Genomic DNA, 24,508 nt, shown 5'->3' with positions numbered 1-24,508 from the left:
ATAAAAACTTGGGGAAAAATCATGCCTCAAAGTTTAACTACTCCCCATTCCAGACTAATACAGGGACCCCCTCCATAATATCCCTGACAAGTGTTATCCAGTTCAGCACTTGCTGCTAAAATTCCCCAAGGCTGGACTACCCACTACTTCCTAAAGCAACTAGATTCAGAACCTAAGGGCAGAGGAGTTTAGTTATTTTATGACCGTGTACCTATTTTCTGAAGCCAAAGCAACTATTTTGAGCATGCAAAAGTTTGTTCTTTGTGCTTCTTAAACTCTTACTTTCCACTTTAATAGCAAGCTGTTTAGGGACACCTAGGTGGCTGAGTTGGTTAAGCATCTGCCTTTGGCTTAGGTCATGATCCCAGAGTCCTAGGATCAAGCCCCACATTGGGTAGTGAGGGAGCCTGCTTCTCCCTCTCCCTCTGTTGTTCCTCCTGCTTGTGCTCTCTGGCTCTCTCTCTCTCTCAATCTCTCTCCCCCCGTCAAGTAAATAAATAAAATCTTTTTTAAAAATAGCAAACTGTTTATATATTAATAGCAAATAATGACCACATATAAAGTATTCATTATTTTAGCAATACTCACTGAATTCTTACTATGTGCAGGGCACTGCTGCAACTGAGCAAGGAGAAGGAAAGTTGGCAGAATGGGGATAGAGAGGGTAGTGAGATATAGACATTACCCTCAATGAGCTTAACATTTACTAGGACCAGATCACTGGTGCCAAATGCAACATAAACCATTTGGTGCAAGATCATTTACGAAGTTGGGCATAATTAGGAACATGGCTTAGCCTCATGAGAAGGGACAAAACCAACTTCATAATAAATCTTCTAAATTTACTCAGTGGCTCACCACAAGAAGAAAAGTGTTTATCTCCTGATTTCAGTTTTTGTTAACATACTGCCACTTATTCTGTGTCTGGTTTGCAGACTATCATAGTGAAGGATGGCCTCCAAATGCCACTCTCTCCTTGGCCCTTAATCATGTATATTGTCCAGTATAGAGAAACTAAATTTTAAAATGCTTCCTTAAGGATTCCAGGATATGTTGATAAATTTCAATATAAAGAATATCTAGAACCATTACTCTCTTTGTGCTGGACCTCAAAGCTCTCTAGTTGCCCTGAATTGCCAAGAAATGCTACTATCATTTGGCAGAAAGGACAAAAGAGCACTGTATCACCATGTTTCTGTTTGTAACCTTTAAAATGCCAATAAACTTTATTAGCAAGAGTATCCTCTCTTGCCTTTCATCATCTGGACTATTACTTCCCCAAATAACTGCTTCTTATGTTTGCAGATCATTTATATCTTATAACCTTTTTTCTCAGTATGAGAAAAATCCAAGGTGTTGTGGTGAGGCTTGCCAATTTGATTAGGATAAGGATCTTAGATCCTTACTTGTAAGAATCATGAATTCCACATAAAGTAGATAGAATATAATTTGCTTATCTTAATGACTCAAAAGGAATATTAAAAGCATGAATTTCTGAACTATGCTTTGTTACTCTCAGGTGAAGCTAAGGTGTGTAAGTAAATTAGTCCCTAAACTGATTCCAGATTACTAGTCTTAAATAATTCTTTTACTTCCTCCTCATTGTAAGCTACCCCTTCTTGTTGCTGTCAGCATGTCTGACTCTATAGATAAAATGTCTTCTTTCTGCTTCACAATGAATTAACTAGTTATCTCAATAACTAATTGAGCTAAAAATTAATGGATAAAAATAGTTTAATATCCCTTATGGACCTGCCAGCCTTGTATGTACCTAAACTCATTTCTAAGCTATGTTCTCATCCTGTACTACCTCTTAAAATAATAGCAAGTTCCATGCATTTATCACCCTATTTTCCTAAATTTACTTGAAATTTTGGTATTCAGGAATATGGGCAGCCCAGTGAAGGATTCTAGAATTTTGTAAACAAACAAATTCTAGAATTTGGGGAATCCAATTCACCTAATCCACATCCTTACAGACTTCAGTGAAACCTCTTTCATTTCTGTCTTTCTGAATAACAAGTTCCCATCTTTTTAGACTATCCTTATATGATATGATCCTTATATCTTTTGCTACTGATACTTTCTGTTACCCTTCTCATTTCCCAGTTTTTTCTTCTTTTTCAGGATTCTTATATCATTCCTCACACACAGTGATAAGGCATTTGTACAATACCTTTCTGTATTGGACACTGCAAAGAATATCAGGGTCCTTTATTTGTAACTTAGTAGATGCCAACTTATGTTCTTCTTTATCTTTAGCAGCCAATACATCAATATCAGCTAATATTTAATAGGTAAGTGACATAGAAGGAAATAAGCATTTGTTTTCTAGGTTACTATTAATTTCAAATAGTCTACCTAAATTTTAAAATGATGTGCTTTAATTTTGGGTTTGGAAAATATGGTTACCATAAGTATAAGGCATACATGAAAATATCACACAGTAAATATTTAGATATAGTGCAGCTCAGTGCTAGAGGCAAAATGAACTTAAATAAGAGCTAGAGGAGTTCAAGCAAAAGACATACCAGTGTGGCCTGAAGCAACTAGCAGGACTGCAACAGAGGAGATAGGACTGAGTGGGGTTTAGAACAGATGGGTCATATCTGGATACAGATGGATCATATCTGGATACAATGGTGATAGAAATGGAATAATGGTCATTATCTAAGTAGATTAAAGGGCCCATTTTTATGGCTGTCAAATCCTACTTAGGAGCATCTTATCATACCAACCAACTTCTTTGCACCTATACTACATTCTGAGGTCAATTATCAGAAGGCTTTGCTCTGTCACTCAGAAGTTTCTTTCTTGATCCTACATCCTATCTTGCCAATTCATTTCCTGGCCTCATCTTGCTGGGTTCCAGTTCCATTGGTCAATCAGAAGTTTACCAAATCAGTTTAGTTGTCTAAATGGACTAGAAATGCTCCAATTAGGGTAAAGAATTCCAATCAGTGATTTAATATGACCTTAATACTCAAAGGCTGGACTAATTCAACTTTTTTTCTTCACCTCCAAATTGGTTTGGGGGTAGTTGGGTAGATATAATCCATAGCACACAATGCTAACATAAACCAAAATGTAGATAATTTCAAAATGTATATGAAAATAAACAGGAACCAAATATGTAGAATTAAACAATTATGCCATGGAGAGACACTGAGGCCCATTAGTGGGAAGTGAACAGGAACAGGCAAAAAGTTTCATGTTTAAACACAGTGAGGTTAAAAAAATTAATAAATAAGTAAACACAGTGAGGTTTGTAAAGTTATTAGATTTCTTTTGAGTGGCCTAGGAAAGTTTGATGGCATTAGGGTATCAAAAACTACTTGGATAGAGTCTAATGATCTGGGGAAAACAGCAAGGGAGCTTGAGAACAGGAATAAGAATATTTGGATGAGGCCAGAGGATACCTGGCAAACAAGATTCCCTTTATTCTTATTTATTTGTTTCTTTTACTCCTAGTTCCTCTTAAAATGAGCCTGTCCAAAGCTCTGTATCACCCAATAACTAGTAAAAATCTAGTAATCCATGAGAGCTATGAAAATAAACACTATTATTACTAGAGTTATCATTAACATCTAGATATACAAACAGATAAATAATTAGAATTATTAAAGCAAATGTTATAATTCAGGGATGGCACGGGAATGGCCAGTTTGCATCTTGAAGTTTTCTTATATTTTTCAGGCATGTTGCTAGTTGCATATATGTTACAGGCATTGTGAACAATTTCTAGGAATGACTTACAAACATTATACACATTGCCTAGGAATTGTTTACAATTCCTGATTTAACATTCTGCCTGTAACATAAATACCAGTTAAATTACAAGGAATTTGATCACACATTAGCATTAAATCAGAAGGCAGTATTTCTTCAGACTTGTCATATAACCAGAAAGTTGATGTGCATATTAAAAATGTAACACAGCATAGGTAATGGCCAAATAACCATTTTGTACTTTTTAAGACCCATATGCAAAAAAACTATGAATAAACCAACTGAATGAACCAAGGTGAGAAGAAAAATTTGATTCAGTGTTTTTAAAAGTAAGCTAATTTTATAACTGCTTACTGAATTGTATGACTTTAAGTCCAAACATAATAAATACATATAAAAATCTAACTGATTTTCTTACTTCAATGTTTTTTAAACAAATTGACTGCTAATTTAATATTTATTTTAAGAATATACCAGAACTTGTACATCCAAATGCATATTGTACTTTTCAAAGAAGTCCCCTTGGGGATGGACCTATCTATCTATCTATCTATCTATCTATCTATCTATCTATCTATCTACCTATTTATGATTATGCTGTTATTGTTCAGAATATTTTTGAAATGTTTTTGGAGCTGCCTTCAGAGTCAGTTTATGAACTACACAATTAAAAGTCACATTACTTTCTATCATATTTCAAAAGGTGATGCATTCAATATACATAAGCTATACAATATATATTAGATACATAATTGATATAAACCAGATTCATCTGATAAATCAAAATATAGTCATATTATTATTAAAGGCTTTTCCCAAACCACCCTCTTGAGCCTTTTCTCAGGCTAGATTCAAGGCCATCTCCTCCCTCTCTACCCAACCCTGCCTCCCAGAAAGCATGTTCAGTTGAAAAGTATTGACCATAATTTGTTTCAAAAAGGTAAACTGAACTTGCCTCAATAATGTTTCTTGGAATATTGCATTTGGCCAGACTAGGTAGCTAGACTATAAGCTTCATAATACCAGGGACTTTTGTCTGCCTTATTCACTGCTATATCCCCAGTGCTGAGAACAATGTCTGGCATGTTGTAGTTGCCCAATAATTACTTGTGGAATGGATGGATGGATGAATTAAATTTCTTTAAGAGTCATTATGGATGACCAAATGTAGATGGGCAAATGTGAAATAACAAGGGATGGCTATATTGAAAGTAAGACTAGGCTCCCAGTGACAATGAGTTCAATCTATCACTGGCAGTGGTTAACAAAAATCCTGGTAGTGGTTATAGCATGTCTCTGGATTAGGAGCCAGTTAGCTTGGTGAAATTTTAGAGGCTGGTGCCATGCCCCATGTGGACCAGTTTGTTTATATCATATTCCATTCACAGGTTAGGCCTCTGGTATAGGCCAGGTGATTTGCAAATAAGTGTCAATGGCATTTTAATTTCAAGGGTAGTTACTGAAACCCAGAGATCTAAAGTGGGTTGGGCTACATCACACAGCAAACTAATGAAGAGTGGAAGAGTTTGGGTTTGAGATAAGAGAAATATAATTCCAAGTTCCTGCACTGTTCTGGTATTTATTCTATTCCTAGCTAGAATTATAGTCCTGCAATCTTCCTTGATACTGCTACCTTCTACACATGCTAGAAAATAATTATCTTGAGGTATTCAACTTCTCAACTTATTTGGGAAAAACTCTCATTACCAATAGTAGTAGTAGTAGTAGTAGTAGTAGTAGTAGTAGTAGTTCTCGTAGTTGTTGCATAGTTGTAGTAGTTTTAATAGTATTAGAAGAAGTGGTAAAGGTAAAAGTACTTCTAGTAGTAATGTTAATATTATTTAGGACTTGCTGAGTGCTTAATACATGATATGCACTATTCGAACTCTTCATATATTATATTTCCTTTTAGTCCTCTTCAGAAACCTACCAACTGAGCAATGTTATTGTCCTCATTTTACAAATGAGGAAACTGAGGCTCTTAGAGATTAAGTCAGCTAGTCAGGGGTCTATGCCCTTGCCTGCCTAAATCTAGCCAAGGCACTAAAAGAAGCCAAGGCACTAAAAGACAACAGAATGCTGTCGCCTTAGCATTAGCCTCTGTTATCTAATCCACCCTTCTTCTCCTGGCCCACAAGAAAGCTACAAGAAAAGATCTGAAAAGTCACCATAGTTCAAACCCTGAAGTGATTTGGTTCTACTTATAGCTTTCAATAATAATGGCTGTGAAGCAACACAATCCTCCTAGAGGCTGAACATCTGTTTTAAGACCTTGAGTATGTTTTTCTGGAATATTCCCTTAGAAATGTTTTTTGAACATTTGTTCAAACAAGTTAAGGTCTGGACACCCTCTCATGCCTTTCTTGAGTGGTTATATGCCAAGTATGACACGATCCTTCTGCATGTGGTTTTAGTTAGATGAAAACATTGTACATGCCTGAGACACTGGCAAGCCCTCTAGAGCTGCCCCTAGACCCCGACAAGCAGGCCCACTGACTAAATGGCAGCCATGGGGTGACTGGGCTAGGTCACCCCACAACCCTCACTGAGGAGGCAGCCTTTGCATGAGAGCTAGGACATCTGTGTTCTCCTAACCTTTATTTTGCCTCTACCTAGATATTTTCTGGTCTTTGGGACAGATTCCAGAAACACTCAATGGACTTCTTATGCATTGTGCTTAAGAGTTTCAGAATCTCTAAGCCCAAACCAGCTCAGTGCTGCTATGGCCTTACTTTCCTTACTACAAGTCACCTGAGCTCTATCTGATGTACCATGAAATCATTAGGAAACTGATTAATTATATTGGCAGGTGCTTTGGTGCACATAACTGGAAGGGACTACAATTCTAGACAGTTTTACAGCTTTGGCAGGATAAAAGTATACTCTGGATAGATTGAATGTCACCTCTTGGCCTGTTTGTGGGAGATGGCTGCAGAGCCCATCAGCAAAGCTGCCACATGGCCAAGTACATTGTGAGTGATGGAAACATGACTATAGTAAGAGGCCAAGGCTGGTAATGAGGAGACACTAAAACCTAAGGGGAAATCCCTGAACTCCCAACATCTGTGATATGGATCAGATGAGGCTAGAGAGCAAAAAGCAACAGAAAGCATTCAGCTGATACAGATGTATTAAAAAAGAAACAAAGAAGATAAAATCTTATGTTGTGGCCAAGAGGAAAGCTACAGATGTTGGGTCTGTTTTAACATCCAAATTAGGAGATAAAATATACAATGGGAGTGCTTCAGAGTGAGACACAAATGTAATTATGCAACTATCTTAGTCCACTTAAAACTCTTGAAATTTCCTCCATCTATTATTTTAGGAAGTCCTACAAACTGATGCTATACCTTATTCATGTCTCTCATTCTTTTGTGTGTGTATGTGTTTCACAATTATTATTTTTTTGTTGGAGTTCAATTTGCCAACATATAGCATAACACCCAGTGCTCATCCCATCAAGTGCCCCCCTCAGGGCCGTCACCCAGTCACCCCCACCCCCTGCCCACCTCCCTTTCCACCACCCCTTGTTCATTTCCCAGAGTTAGGAGTCTCTCATGTTCTGTTTCCCTTTCTGATATTTCCCACTCATTTTTCTCCTTTCCCCTTTATTCCCTTTCACTATTTTTTATATTCCCCAAATGAATGAGACCATATAATGTTTGTCCTTCTCCGATTGACTTATTTCACTCAGCATAATACCCTCCAGTTCCATCCACGTCGAAGCAAAAGGTGGGTATTTGTCGTTTCTAATGGCTGAGTAATATTCCATTGTATACATATACCACATCTTCTTTATTCATGTCTCTCAATTAAAAAATGCACATGTACCAATATAAATTGAGAATATCACAATCCCATAAAAATCTAACACTACTGGTGGAGCTACTGGTGGGAAAAGAAACTAAGGTGAAGTTTTCTCTAGATTTTTATTGATTGAAGTTGATAAGGTTTAGAAGGAATGGACCAGATAAAAGGGTTATTAAAATGTTTGAAATGAGAAGTTATGAAAGCCTAAATAAAGGTGGTGGTAGTGAATATGCATAGGAATCTTTGCTCATGAGAGAGATTATGGAGGAATATCCACACAGTGTGGCAACTGACTGGATTTAGTGAGGTAATGGAAAAATCAGAGATATTGCCAAAGTTATTAGTTTTAGTGATTGGGAAAAAAATGGTGGTGCCAGTAATAGAAACAATGAATTCAGGAGAAAAAAAAAAGGTTTTAAAGGGAAGATAAATGAGTTTGAGGTGCCATATTGAGAGATGGAACAGGCCGTTTGAAATTCTAGTCTGGGACTCAGGAAAGGTTTGCACTACAGAAAAAAATTCAGGCAGGCATCATTTACCTTCTACTTCGTGTTATCCAAAACTTCTGGCTCCTAATCTCCACCAGGAGAGGCCATATATAAAAGATATTTGAAACTTCCTTCTCTCTGCTTCTGCTGCTATTCCTCCCCACTCCTCAGATTCTTCTGTCCTATAATTATGTCTAGAATCTTACAATAGAGAAGTCTAGTTTGCCTCTTTGTCTATTCCAAGCATCCACCACAAATGTCTAGTTTTAAGCATGGTTCTTTATATTTCCAAACACATGTCTTTTGTGAGTAATACGTGATCCAAACAGATTATACTTATAGAAAGTTTCAATTGCTTTGAATATTATTTATACCAATGAAAAACTTGATATGCATAAGGAAAAAACCTAGAAAGGAAAGATAAGGTGAGTGCTACAGAGTTACGGCAACCATGTTTTCTGATGCAAAATATAAGGCATTGCTTTTTTCTTTTTAATTTTATTTTATTTTAATTTAATTAATTAATTAATTAATTAATATATATCATTAGCTTTAGAGGTAGAGTTCAGTTATTCATCAGTTGCATATAACACCCAGTGCTTCTTAATCCATCGCCCAGTTACCCCATTCCCCTCACCTCCTCTCCAGCAACCCTCAGTTTGTTTCCTATAGTTGAGTCTCTTATGGTTTGTCTCCCTCTCTGATTTTCTAGTGAAAAAAAAAAAAAGATGTTCTGAAATCCTTTCTGATTGAATGAGGCAGTTTAGGAGATTTAATTCGAATAGTGAAACATTGCAATTACCAGGATATTTGGATTGTTTCTAGAAAAAATTGGACAAGATATTTATCCTGGAAAATCTGGAAAGTACATAGAGTAAAATACTTATAACACAATGCACAAATTCATACTTTGCTTTTGTACTGTAAAATTATTTTCTTTTATATTCCTTAACTTTCTGTTTATGATATCTGACAGTCTTGGTATTTCTCACTCTCTAAAGAACTTTGAGGACCCAAAGTATTGAAGGTCAGAGTGAGAAGGTACCTTGGAATTCAGTTCACCCAACTACTTTTTTTAATATAAGAAAACTTAAGGTCAGAACTAAGAAATTAATTTCCCAAGGTCACACATCAAGTCAATGACAGAACTGGGACTAGAATCCAAGTATCTTGACCTCCCAAACATCTTCTTTCCAAATACCAAAGCTCGATTTGAGCAGTAGGTTTTCCACTCTCTCTTCTTTACATCTCATCTCTACCCTTTGCCTTGGAAATCCCTGAAGGAATGGGGCACACTGCTAAGAGTGCAGAACCTCCAATACCTGCTATCTCAAATTACTTTGACCTACAGCAGCAGTACCCCCTTCCCTCACCCAGACATCTTTCCTTCTATCAGGCAAAACACGCACACATCTGTTATAGCAGATGTCTTAGGGCCAAATGGGACATCCAGGAGAAACACAGGTGGAATTTGGATACCTGATATACCCAGAATTGCATTCCTAGATGATTACAGGTTGCACACACCAAAACTGCTGGAATGTCAGCACATTTCATGCTTTCCAAGCTTCTTTCAAAATTATTGGAAGGGCCAAAACTCTTATTTAGAACAAATATTCAATATAGGGAAAAAATTCATTGATGGTTACACCTCATTCCTTGAAGTTTGTTCAACTCTTCCCTAGGGGTAAGCAGGAAAATAATATTACTTTGTATATCTTGCAAGAAGTGACTTACCCAAAATCAGGACAACAGGGCTGGAACCCACAACTTACACTCCACATATCTAAGATCTCTTTATTCTCTATGGCCTCCTAAGCCATAGAGAGCCTAAGCCTGTCAGAAAAACCAGTGGCCAAGAATGGAACAGGGGTGGCTCACACTCCCTCATGCATGACTTCTTTACATGGAGCAAGCTCCTATAATCCCATTAACCATGCAAGACACTTTAGAATTTTCCCTTCTGAGATTATGAGTTTTTGTGCTTCTTGAAGAAGGGACTATAGGTTATATAAGTCTCTGAGTTATCTACAGGGCCTAGGATGTGTCCATTAAGTATATCACAAACATTCAAATAAATATATATGGAACTAAACTGAAAGAGTAAGCATAATAGGAGATTAGAACAGAAAAACAGGCCAGGACCAGAGTATGGAGGACTTTGAGCGACATTCTTGGAATCTATCATTTTCAATATAGTCTGTGACTGTGCATCTTCGTGTGTCATGTAAAACAGAACATTTTCAACATTGCAGTATAACTCCATGACAAGTAGGAATTTTGAAAACTATTCTCCTCTTTAGTTCAGTGCCTCTATAAGAAGTATTCAGGCTTCTTTTAATATATGAGGAACTCATAATTCCTAAGCAATCACTCTAATATGTCGCAAGCAATTTGACTGAAGTATTGCATATACTGTGGGCTTGAGACCAAGTGTGAGAAACTCTACCCCCTAAGAAAAACCATTGAGGCAGCTTAAGGTAATGGAAACTGGTACTTTGGACTAAACCTGTCTCTTTCCATTTCTGTTTTTGGTGCCTGGATAATGCCTTTGAAGAAAAAAACAAACAGCATGTAGCTTTGATACTTTGGAGTTAAAGAGGGAAGAAAGACAAAATGGAAAGGATTCGGAGTATGTTCTAGTCTTTAATACAGGTCCCAACTGAGACCTTAAGAGTAACTTACAAAGGACACTTTAAAATTAGGGGGATCCCACAGGCCAGTATGTTCCATTGTCACAATCTAGGTTAGGATATCTGCTTTCTAGAGAAATATAAGAAAAGACAAGAGAAAATTTTCAGAAATAAGCACAAAACAAGTAATAAAATGGCAATAAATACCTATGTATCAATTACTTTGAAAGTAAATAAACTAAATGCTCCAAACAAAAGACATAAGGTGATAGAAAATATTGAAAAAACAAGACCCATGTATATGCTGCCTACAAGAGACCCATTATAGATGAAAAGACACCCAAAGATTGAAAATGAGAGGATGGAGAAACATTTATCATGCAAATGGATATAAATCTTTATAGCAGCACTACCACACTATTCAAAATATGTAAATAGTCCAAATGTCTGCCAACTGATGAAGAGATAGAGATGTGTTTTATATATATAATATATATAATGGAATATTACATAGTCATCAAAAATAATGAAATCAGCATTTGCAATGATATGGATGGAACTAGAGTGTATTATGCTAAGCAAAATAAGTTAGAGAAAGACAAATACCATATGATTTCACTCATATGTGGAATTTAAGAAACAGAACATATGAACATAGGGGAAGGGAAGGAAAAATAAATTAAGATAAAGACAGGGAAGCAAACCATAAGCAACTCTTAACAATAGGTAACAAACTGAGGGTTACTTGAGGGGAGGTAGGTAGGAGGTTGAGGTAATTGGGTGATGTGTCTTAAGGAGGGAACTTGATGTAACAAGCAAAAGGTGTTATATGCAACTGGTGAATCACTAAATTCTACCCTTCAAACTAATACTACACTACATGTAAACTAACCTGAATTTAAATAAAATCTTGAATGAAAAATAAAAAGCCAGAGTAGCATACTTATATTGAACAAAATAGACTTTAAAACAAAGAATGTGGGGATCCCTGGGAGGCTCAGTGGTTTGGCGCCTGCATTCAGCCCAGAGCGTAATCCTGGAGTCCTGGGATCGAGATCGAGTCCCACATCAGGTTCCCTGCACAGAGCCTGCTTCTCCCTCTGCCTGTGTCTCTGCCTCTCTTTCTCTCTCTCTCTCTCTCTCTCTCTCTCTCTCTCTCTCTTTCTGTGTCTCTCGTGAATAAATAAATAAAATCTTAAAAAAAAAAAAAGAGGGCAGTCCGGGTGGCTCAGTGGTTTAGCGCCGCTTTCAGCCCAGGGCGTGATCCCAGAGTCCTGGGATCGAGTCCGGCAGCAGGCTCCCTGCATGGAGCCTGCTTCTCCCTCTGCCTGTGTCTCTGCCTCTCTCTCTCTCTCTCTCTCTCTCTCTCTCAATCTCATAAATAAATAAAATCTTAAAAAAAATAAAAATAAAATAAAATAATAAAAAATAAAAAAACAAAGAATGTAACAAGAGACAAAGAAGGACACTATATAATAATAAAGGGAACACTTCAACAAGAAGATATGACAATTATAAATATTTATACACTCAACATAGGAGCACTCAAATACATAAACAGTTAATAACAAACATAAAGGAATTAGTAATACAATAAAAGGGGATTTTATTACCTCACATCAATAGACAGATTATCTAAACAGAACATCAACAAGGAAACAATGGCTTTAACTGACACAATGGAAGAGATGGTAGGTAAGATGAGAGGTATTCAGAACATTCCATCCTAAAACAGCAGAATACACATTCTTCTCAAGTGCACATGGAATATTCTCCAGAACAGATCACATATTAACCCACAAAACAAACCTCAACAAATTCAAAAAGATCAAAATCATACCCTGCATATTTTCTGACCACATCACCATGAAACTAGAAGTAAACCACAAGAAAAAAATCTGAAAAGATGACAAATATATGGAGCTTAAAAAACATGCTACTGAATTATGAACAGGCCAACAGAAAATCAAAGAAGAAATTAAACAATACATGGAAACAAATCAAAATGTAAACACAACAGCCCAAGTCCTCTAGGATGCAGCAAAAGTGGTTCTAAGAGAGTAGCTTATAGCAATACAGGTCTACCTCAAGAAGCAAGAAAAAAATCCCAAATAAATAACCTAATTTTATACCTCATGGAGCTAGAAAAAGAACAAACAAAAACTACAGTCAACAGAAAGAAGGAAATAATAAAGATTAGAGCCAAAATAAATGATATAGAAACTTTAAAAATAATAGATCAATGAAACCAGGGGTTAGTTTCTTTAAAAAAAATCAATAAAATTGACAAAATTCTAGCTAGGTTTATCAAGAAAAAAAGAGAAAGTACTCAAATAAAAGTACAAATGAGAGAGGAGAAATAACAACCAATACTACAGAAATACAAATGATCATAAGAGAATATTATGAAAATCTACATGCTAACAAATTGGAAAATTTATTTATTTATTTTTTAATTTTTATTTATTTATGATAGTCACACAGAGAGAGAGAGAGAGGGAGAGGCAGAGACACAGGCAGAGGGAGAAGCAGGCTCCATGCACCGGGAGCCCAACGTGGGATTCGATCCCTGGTCTCCAGGATCGCGCCCTGGGCCAAAGGCAGGCGCCTAACCCCTGCGCCACCCAGGAATCCCCAAATTGGAAAATTTAAAAGAAATGGATAAATTCCTAGAAACATATAAACCATCAAAACTGAAACAGGAGGAAAGAAAAAAGTTCAACAGACTAATAGCCAGCAAAGAAATGGAGCCAGTGGGACACCTGGGTGGCTCAGTGGTTGGACGTCTGCCCTCATCTCGGGGCGTGATCCCAGGGTCCCAGAATCAAGTCCCGACTTAGGCTCCCTGCATGGAGCCTGCTTCTCCTCCCTCTTCCTGTGTCTCTGTCTCTGTGTGTGTGTGTCTCTAGTGAATAAACAACAACAACAAAAAAGAAACTGATCCAGTAATCAAAAAATTCCAAACAAACAAAAGTCCAGGGCCCGATAGCTTCAAAGGCGGATTCTATCAAACATTTATTTTTTTAATAATTAGCCAACATACAGAATAACACCCAGTGCTCATCCCGTCAAGTGCCCCCCTCAGTGCCCGTCACCCATTCACTCCACCCCCCCGCCCTCCTCCCTTTCCATCACCTCTAGTTTGTTTCCCAGAGTTAGGAGTCTTCATGTTCTGTCTCCCTTTCTGATATTTCCTATCCATTTCTTCTCCCTGCCCTTCTATTCCCGTTCACTATTATTTATATTCCCCAAATGAATGAGAACATATAATGTTTGTCCTTCTCCGATTGACTCATTTCACTCAGCATAATACCCTCCAGTTCCATCAACCTTGAAGCAAATGGTGGATATTTGTCATTTCTAATGGCTGAGTAATATTCCATTGTATACATAAACCACATCTTCTTTATCCATTCATCTTTCGATGGACACCGAGGCTCCTTCCACAGTTTACTATTGTGGACATTGCTGCTAGAAACATTGGGGTGCAGGTGTCCCGGCGTTTCATTGCATCTGAATCTTTGAGGTAAATCCCCAGCAGTGCAATTGCTGGGTCGTAGGGCATGTCTATTTTTAACTCTTTGAGGAACTTCCACCCAGTTTTCCAGATTGGCTGCACCATTTCACATTCCCACCAACAGTGTAAGAGGGTTCCCTTTTCTCCGCATCCTCTCCAACATTTGTGGTTTCCTGCCTTGTTAATTTGCCCCATTCTCACTGGTGTGAGGTGGTATCTCATTGCGGTTTTGATTTGTATTTCCCTGAATACTTAGGAATAAACCTGACTAAAGAGGTAAAGGATCTATACCCTGAAAACTATAGAACACTTCTGAAAGAAATTGAGGAAGACACAAAGAGATGGAAAAATATTCCATGCTCATGGATTGGCAGAACTAATATTGTGAAAATGTCAATGCTACCCAGGGCAATTTACAAGTTTAATGCAATCCCTATCAAAATACCATGGACTTTCTTCAGAGAGTTAGAACAAATTATTTTAAGATTTGTGTGGAATCAGAAAAGATCCCGAATAGCCAGAGGAATTTTAAAAAAGAAAACCATATCTGGTGGCATCACAATGCCAGATTTCAGGTTGTACTACAAAGCTGTGGTCATCAAGACAGTGTGGTACTGGCACAAAAACAGACACATAGATCAATGGAACAGAATAGAGAATCCAGAAGTGGACTCTGAACCTTATGGTCAACTAATCTTTGATAAAGGAGGAAAGACTATCCACTGGAAGACAGTCTCTTCAATAAATGGTGCCGTGAAAAATGGACATCCACATGCAGAAGAATGAAACTAGACCACTCTTTTGCACCATACACAAAGATAAACTCAAAATGGATGAAAGATCTAAGTGTGAGACCAGATTCCATTAAATCCTAGAGGAGAACACAAGAGACACCCTTTTTGAGTTCGGCCACAGTAACTTCTTGCAAGATACACCCACGAAGGCAAAAGAAACAAAAGCAAAAATGAACTGTTGGGACTTCATCAAGATAAGAAGCTTTTGCACAGCAAAGGATACAGTCAACAAAACTAAAAGTCCACCTACAGAATGGGAGAAGATATTTGCAAATGACATATCAGATAAAGGGCTAGTTTCCAAGATCTATAAAGAACTTATTAAACTCAACGGCAAAGAAACAAACAATCCAATCATGAAATGGGCAAAGACATGAACAGAAATCTCACAGAGGAAGACATAGACATGGCCAACACGCACGTGAGAAAATGCTCTGCATCACTTGCCATCAGGGAAATACAAATCTATCAAACATTTAAAGAAAAGTTAATACATATTTTTCTCAAACCTTTACAAAAAATAAGAAAGGGACGAAAACATACAAATTCATTCTATGAGGCCAGCATTACCCTGATACCAAAATCAGATAAAGACACCACTGAAAAAGAAAACTATAGTTCAATATCCCTGATGAACATAGATGCAAAAGTTCTCAATAAGTTACTAGGAAGCCAAATTCAACAATACATTTAAAAAGTCATTCACCACAATCAAATGGGATTTATTTCTAGGTTGCAAAGGTCGTTAAATATTTGCAAATCAATCAATGTGATATGTCACATCAATAAGAGAAAGGATAAGAACAATGAAGAAAAAAGCACCTATCCATTCATGATAAAAATCATCAACAAAATAGGCTTAGAGGGAATATGCCTCAACATAATAAAGCCCATCTGTGAAAAATCCACTGGTAACAGTATGGAAGTATCCAATTACTATATGGCACACCCGAAACTAATATAACACTGTATGTAAACTGGAATTAAAAACTTAAAAAAAGAATGCTCTTTAGACTAAAATATTGGACTATGTCCTTTCTCCTTGTCTTTTCCTACATCCCAAATTTTCTGTAGTCTATTATCAAGATGATATCTGTCAAACAATTGATTTACTACAGTGTTGAAAATTAAACAGTGAAGATTAAAGGTAAGTAAGTTGCAGGCATATAGCATAGTGAACTATTACAGTTTTAAATGCCCTCATTATAGGAAAAGGAAGAGCATTTATAAGAATAATCAACATTTATATAAACTATTGCCATCCTCAAAGATCATTTTTTTTAATTGGCGTTCACAACACTAAGAGGTAGATATTTGTATTAGTCTGGTGGACCTGCCATTAAAAAAAAATACCACAGGGGATCCCTGGGTGGCTCAGCGGTTTAGCGCCTGCCTTCAGCCCAGGGTGTGATCCTGGAGTCCCTGGATCGAGTCCTACGTCGGGTTCCCTGCATGGAGCCTGCTTCTCCCTCTGCCTGTGTCTCTGTCTCTGTCTGTCTGTCTCTCTCTCATAAATAAATAATAAATACATACATACATACATACATACCACAGACTGGGTGGCTTAAGCAACACAAATTTATTTTCACACAGTTGTGAAAGATAGAAGTCCAGGAGCAAGGTGCCAAGGATGGTGAGATCTTTCTTCCTGGCTTGTAGATGGCTGCCTTCTTATTATGTCCTCACATGGCCTCTCCTTTGTGCTTGTGCAGAGAGAGTAGCCTACAGTGTCTCTTCTTATGAGGTCACCAATCCTCTAGTATATTAGGAGGCATTTATGCCTCATTTAATCTTAGTTACCTCCCTTAAGGTTCTATCTTCAAGTACAGTCACATGGTATGGGTTAGGACATCAATATGTGAATTTTGGAGGGATACAGTTCAGTCCACAATAGTGTTATTAACCACACTGTACTAATGAAGAAAGGGATTTGTATGTACTAATAAGTAATATAAGCCAAGACTAAAACTCTAGTCTTGTGTCCTTTCTATTATATCATGTTACATTATTCATTAAGAGATATTCTTTCTCCGTCTACCTTCTATTATTGAAATTTGGTGTATGTTCTTTTTAAAATATTTGGTAGAATTCGCCAGTGGAACCATCTGTGTCTGGGACCTTCTGTTTTGGAAGTTTATTATTGGTTCAATTTCTTTACTAGACACAGGCTTATTCAGATTCTCTCTCTTCCTGTGTGAGTTTTGGTAGATTGTGTCTTTCAAGGAATAGGTCCATCTCATCTAGTTTATAAAATTTGTGGTCACAGAGTTGTTCATAATATTCCCTTATTGTCTTTTAAATATTCGTTGGATTGGTAGTGATGATCACTTTTTCATTTGAAATATTAGCAATTTGTGTCTTCTATTTTCTTAGCCTGGGTAGAAGTTTATCAAATTTATTATTTTTTTCAAAGAAATAGCTTTCAGTTTTGTTAATTTTCTCCATCGATTTCTTATTCTCAATTTCATTGATTTCTGCTTTAATTTTCATTACTTCATTACTTCACCTCATATTGTATTTAATTTGCACTTTTCCTAGTTTTCTAAGGTGGAAACTTAAATTATTGATTTTAGATCTTTCTTCTTTTCTAAGATATGAATTCACTAGGATAAATTTTCCTCTGAGTGCTGCTTTTCCTGTATCTCACAAATTTTGATGTTATACTTTTTCATGTAACGTGAAATATTTTAAAATGTCTCATGAAAATTCTTTGGTCTATGTGTTGTGTACATAAAAATTCTTTGGTCTATGTGTTGTGTAATAGTCAAGTATTTCAGGGTTTTCCAACCATTTTTCTGTTATTAATTTTTAGTTTAATTCCACTGAGATCTGAGAACATACTTTTTTAATTTCTATTCCTGGAAAAGGTATGTTTTATTTATATTTACTTATTCCTGGTTAAGGTATGTTTTATGACCCATGATGTGGGTTTATCTTGGAAAATGTTCTGCATGAGCTAGAGAAGAATGTACATTCTTCTGTTACTGAATAAAGTATCCTATAAAATCCTTATATAATTTGGTAATCTAGTTGATTGATAGTGCTGTTCAATTCAATTGTGTCCTTACGGATTTCCTGCCTGTTGGATCTATCACGTACTGATAGACAGGAGTTGAAATCTCCAACTATAATAGTGAATTCTTCTATTTTTCCTTATAGTTCTGTAAATTTTTGTCTCATGTATTTTGATGCTTTGTTGTGAGATGCGTGCATATTAGGGATTTTATGTGTTCTTGGAGTATTGACCCCTTCATCATTATATAATGCCCCTGTTTATCCCTGATAATTTCCGTTACTTTGAAGTCATCTTTGTCTTTTTTATTTTAATAAATATATATTTTATTATAGCTCTTCCAGCATTCTTTTGATTATGTTGGCATGGTATATCTTTCTCTATTCCTTTACTTTTATTATATCTTTGCCTTTATATTTAAAGTGGGTTTCCTGTAACAGTTGAGTCTTTTTTTTAAAACCCACTCTAAAAGACTGTCTTTAAACTTTTTTATTTGACTAAAGTTGATACACAATGTTACATTAGTTTCAGGTGTACTGCACAGTGATTTAATTTCTCTGTACCTTATGCTATGCTTACAATCGGTGTGGCTGTCATCTGTCACTATACAATACTATTACAGTATTATTGACTATATTCCCTGTGTTGTGCTTTTTATTTCATGACTTACTCATTCTATAACTGGAAGCCTGTATCTTCCACTCCCTTTCACCCATTTTGCCCATTTCCCTCCTTCCCTCTGACAATAATCAGTTTATTCTCTGTATTTATAGGTCTGATTCTGTTTTTGTTTGTTTATTCATTTGTGTTATTTTTCAGATCTCACATATGAGTGAAATCATATGGCATTTGTCTTTTTCTGTCAGACTCATTTCACTTATCATAATACCCTCTAGGTACATATATATTATTGCAAATGTCAAGATCTCATCCCTTTCATGGCTGTATAATATTCATTTATACATATGCCACATCTGCTTTATCCATTCATCTATTGATGGACACTTAGGTTGCTTCCATCTCTTGGCTATTATCAACAATGCTGCAACAAATTTAGGGGGTGGATATATCTTTTTGAATTACTGTTAAGATTGTATTTTAATTGGGGTATTTGGACCATTGACATATAAAGTGATTATGAGATAGTTGGATTAATATCTACCATATTTGTTACTGTTTTCTATGTGTTGCTTTGGTTGTTTCTTTTTTGTTATGCTATTTAAGCCTTCTCTGGTCTTAAACATTTCATATTCCATTTTCTTTCCTTTTAGCATATCAATTGTACTTCTTTTACCTTTTTTAGTAGTGGCCCTAGAAGTTGCAATTTACATTTATAACTAATCCTAGTACAGAGTACATCCAAGCACAATGAATACAACACTGTTTGTTAACTAAAATAAAAAAATCTTTTAAATACACACCCTCCAAAAAAATCACAAATAATGCTATACCACTTCACAGGTAGTACAAATATCTTAAAACAAAGCATTCTCAATTCATTCTCCCTATCTTTTATAACATTGGTGTCATTAATTTCACTTATGCATAAACTATAATTACCAAATGCAGTTACTTTATTATTTTGAACAGTTATATATCAGATAAATCAAGAATAAAAAATAATATATTCTATTTTACCTCCATTTGTTCCTTCTCTATTACTCTTTCTTAATGGAGATCCAAGTTTTTGACCTTGGATCATTTTCCTTATTTCTGATGAACTTCTGAGCATATCTACTGGTGATACATTCCTCAGCTTTTATCTAGAAAGATTTTATTTCTCTTTCAATTTTGAGGAATAATTTCCCTGGATACAGAACTCTAGGTTTGTGGGCTTTATTTTTCAATACTTGAAATATTTCATTCCATTCTTCTTGTTAGCATAGTTTTTGAAGAGAAATCTGATGTAATTCTTACCCTTGCTCCTCTATAGGTAAGGTGTTTTGTTCATCTGTCTTCTTTCAGGATTTTCCTTTGTCTTTCATTTTCTCCAGTTTGATTATGATATGCCAAGGAATATATTTTTTGGTATTTACCTTGTTTGGTGTTCTGTGAGATTCCTGCATCTCCAGATTGTTATCTCATTAGTTTTAGAAAATTTGCAGTCATTGTTAGTTTGAATATTTCTTCTGCTCTTTTCTCTCTTCTACTAGTATTTGCATTGTGTATATTTTACACCTTTTGTAATTGTCCCACAGATTTCATATTCTGTTCTGTCTTTATCATTATTTTTCTTGTTTGCATTTTACTCTTACAAGTTCTTATTGACAATCCTTCAAATTCATTCTTTCTTCAGCCTATATTTTGATCTATCAAATATTCTTCTTTATTTCTGTTACTTTTTTTATTCCTAACACTTGCTGATATACATCTGTTCTTGCATGCTGTCCATTTTTTCCATTACAGCACTTACCATATTAATATAGTTGCTTTATATTTTCAGTATGATAATTCTAACATCTCTGTTATATTTGAGTCTGGTTCTGGTACTTGCTCTGTCTCTTCCAACTGTGTTTTTTGTTTTTTTCTTTGAATGTCTGATTTTTTACTAATAGTCAGTCATGATTTACTAAGTAAAAGGAATTTAGGTAAACAGGCTTTTAGTGTGAGGTTTTATGTCTATCTGGTAGATGTTTGACTGTGTTTACCATTTGCTTTAGCTGTAGATCTCAGAGCCTAAAATTTCTTCTGATCAATTTGTTTTTTTACTTCTCTCTTCTGTTAATACTTCTTAAATAACATCTGAGACACAGTTCTTTTTTTTTAAAGATTTTACTTATTTATTCATGAGAGACACAGAGAGAGAGAGAGAGAGAGAATGAGGCAGAGACACAGGCAGAGGGAGAAGCAGGCTCCATGTGGGGAGCCTGACGTGGGACTTGACCCCGGATCTCCGGGATCATGCCCTGGACTGAAAGTGGGACTAAACCGCTAAGCCACCAGGGCTGCGCTGAGACACAGTTCTTTCAGCTGCATTCCTCTGTTATTATACAGATGCACTATTGATGTAATGGTAAGGTGTGGGGAGAAGGGAAGCATTCTATAGTCCTATGATTAAGGCTCAGTCTTTTAGTGAACCTCCATTACTAAGCCATAATCTTCACAAGTGCTTCTTAGTTTTTACCTCCCCTTAGGTGAGACAAGAAGGCTAGAGGTGGGGGGCTGGAGTTTGGTATTTCCTTTCCCTCAGGTCACATTGGCTCTGGTAAAATCCCAGTCAGTTTGGCTCTGTTAGAATAGTTTCCTTTGAGGGCAGGCCTTGTTAAAAAGAGCAGAATTTTCTGGGCATAGTTTAAAATGGTTACTTTCCCCCTTCCTCTGCTGGAAGCACAAGGGAATTTTTTTTTTTTTTAGATCCTCACTGTGAAAATGTGGTAGGGCTCCTAGAGATAAAAATAATGAAAATATGGGAGCTCCCCTAAAACTGGTCCCCTCAGGAGTTTTTAACTCACAAGCTTGTCCACACTGAGCCTCTAGCCATGTGTCAATTACAGTTTGTTTTCCTAACCCAGTATCACTTCCAGTGGCAGTTTCTGCTCCTGGTCTTAGCTCTAATAAGTTGTGATTCTCTGTATTCCCCTGTCTGACTATCCAATGAGGGGGGTAGCAGTTTACTCTGAGATCTTAATTCTCCAGTGAATATAAGAAGGTCTATTGATGTTTAGTTTGTTTCTTTTTCCTTGTTATGAGAACAGGAGTGATGACTCCCACTCTTTACATGCCAGAGGAGACACCAGAAGTTTCATGTTGTCCCAACATACAAAATCCTATTTTTCCAGTTCCAGCCACTTTTAGCTCTGAGCTCTTTAGTTTGTTCTTGGAATCCCTAGTCCCAAGAAACCCTCAAGCCTATCTTGCTCTGTTTTAACCTCCCTTCACTCTATATCTTATCTTTTTTTCAGACCAAAACTGCCCAGGCTTTACCAACAATATCTACCACCTACTAGAAGCTACAATTAAAATATTTGTATTGCTTTATTGGGTATTTACCCAAAGAAAAAGAAAACACTAATTCAAAAATATATAAGATATATGCAGCCCTGTTTATCACAGCATAATTTACACTACCAAAATTATGGAATCAACTCAAGTGTCCACTGATAGATGAATGGATAAAGATGTGATATATATGTATAATGGAATATTAGCCATAAAAAATAATGAAATGCTGTCATTTACAACAACATGGATGCACCTAGAGGGTAAAATGCTAAATGAAATAGGTTAAAGAAAGACAAATACCATATGATTTCACTCATACGAGGTACTTAAGGGAAAAATAAACAAATTAAAAACACACACAAAAAAGACTCTTCAATATACACAATAAACTGGTGGTAGCCAGAGTGGAGGTGGGTGGGGATGGGTGAAATAGATAAAGGGTATTAAGAATACGCTTAACTTGATGTGGACTAAGAAATGTATAGAATTGTTACATCATTATGCTGTTCACCTGAAAGTAATAAAAAATTTTATGTTGCTCCATTATTGGTTTTGTTTCAAGTCCATTAATTATTTCTGTGTACTAATTCAAAGACCTTGTTTATTTATATTTTTGTATTGCCTATAAATTTTGGCACATAGTAGATATGACGAAAATAGGAAATTTCTTTGAAAGGAATTTGTCTAATGAGTCAGGCAAATGCTCTAATGTGTATGATCAATTCCATGTGTTTGGAGAGAGCCTTATGTTTGGGATGATCAAGAAAGGCTTCATGATGGAGGCTGAAATTAAATCTTGCCCTGAAGAATGAATAGGGTTTATATCAATTGAGAGAATGAAATGGCATTTCAGATTTTGGGCACAGCATGAGAAAAAGTGCAGAGACAGGTTAAGAAAAAAACATCCACTTCTGAGGGACATATTCTGTCAGCTGTTAAGACCTGTTATTGGGATAAGCTTGGGTGACTTGAAAGTTTTGAAAATATTAACATTCTTCAGAATTGATTAAGTATGGCTACATGGAGATATTTTGTGATATTGAGAAGATCTCAAGTTCCTATGTTGGCTCAGGGAGAGGCATATATGTAGGAGAATTTGTTAACTGAATTTTGAAGAGATAAAGCAACTTCTTCAGTATCACCCAGTACGATGTAGAGCCAGAATTCAAATACAGATATGTCTAACTTTAAAATATCTTATTATTTAAATAACACTGCATTTTGTCTAAATAAGAGAAGTCCAAAAATGGAATGGGCTACCTTGTAAGTGACTGGCCACCTTGACCTCCAAGTGTGTAACCAGAGTCTGGATAACTATCAGAAAAATTTCACAGAAATGATTAAAACATGGAAATTAAGGAATGGGGTGTACTTTCTGTTTAACTATTAAAGATCCAAGAGGAGTTAAAATGGTGGAGGAGTAGGAGGACCAGACTTGAGCTTGCCTCATCCCTCAAACACAGCTAGATAAATATCAAATAATTTGGAACATCCAAGAAATCAATATGAGGACTGAGAGAACAAGACTGCACATCTACAAGTAGAAAAATGACCAACCTGTGGAAGGTAGAAGCTGTGGAGAGTTGATTTCAGACAGAAAAGAACTGCAGGTGCCAGGAAGGGTATGGAGCCCTGATCATGGAGAGAAGAGTAAGAGACAAAGAGAGAGAAAAAGAGTGAAGCAGCAGGAAGAGGGGTGCACAAGAAAGACTTCCTCAAAACTATTGACTGGAGAGAGGAGGAGGGCTGACTACTGCAAGTTATTATAAGCAGCAGAGCACAAAGTCTGAAGTTTTAGAAGTCCACATCATTGATGAAGTTATCCCTGGCAGGCTTAGAGATGCTCCTGCAGGAAAGAAGGGCGGAAACCTAGGAGTTAGCAGCATGGTTTAAGGATCTCCTGGATCACAAAGGGAGAAACAGTTCCCCTTCTTGGAATGCATTTGTGACTGATGTCACAGCCTCCCTGGGAACAAAAGAACTGGCAGTGCCAATGTGCCGCTTGTTTCCTAGTATAGGAACAAAGATACCAGCTGAAGGAAACAAACCTTGGTGCTGGCTTTTTGTTGCATTTCACTATAAACTGCAAACCACTGTACAGTTATGTGACCATTTTTCTGGGACAAAGTGACAAATGGCAAAAGCGCAGTGAGACCTTCACCCAAAGGATCAGGATTGGTCTGTGCTACATGGGTCTCTAAAATTTGGAGTTTTAAAACCCAGCTGTGTCTGAGATAAAACACAGTACTCCGGGGATCCCTGGGTGGCTCAGCGGTTTAGCGCCTGCCTTTGGCCCAGGGCGCGATCCTGGAGTCCCAGGATCGAGTCTCACATAGGGTTCCTGGCATGAAGCCTGCTTCTCCCTCCTCCTGTGTCTCTGCCTCTCTCTCTCTCTCTCTGTCTATCATGAACAAACAAATAAATAAATCTTAAAAAAAAATAGTACTTCACCACATGACAGGAAGAAAACTCAGACATAGATAAGATGAAGGCAGGGATTTGACAGAAGCCAACTACAAAAGAGGGGTAATTGTTTGCTTCCTGAAGAGTGTCAAACCTAAACTCCTCACTCCAGGAATGAA

At 36.6% G+C, this 24,508-nt stretch overlaps 1 long non-coding RNA gene across 1 annotated transcript in view; it reads left to right on the top strand.

The window, feature by feature from the left end:
* The first annotated feature begins 1,975 nt into the window (after window positions 1-1,975).
* LOC140627739 (uncharacterized) overlaps window positions 1,976-24,508 on the top strand; it is a 38,368-nt gene continuing 15,835 nt past the window's right edge. Inside the window, exon 1 of the long non-coding RNA XR_012026347.1 lies at window positions 1,976-2,297. This is a non-coding gene — a long non-coding RNA (uncharacterized lncRNA). The remainder of the gene's footprint in view (window positions 2,298-24,508) is intronic.

Source organism: Canis lupus, chromosome X (genome assembly GCF_048164855.1).
Source record: "Canis lupus baileyi chromosome X, mCanLup2.hap1, whole genome shotgun sequence".
Lineage (NCBI taxonomy): Eukaryota > Metazoa > Chordata > Mammalia > Carnivora > Canidae > Canis > Canis lupus.
The sequence above is the reverse complement of the archived record's forward strand: the minus strand, read 5'-3'. Positions and strand labels throughout refer to the sequence as shown.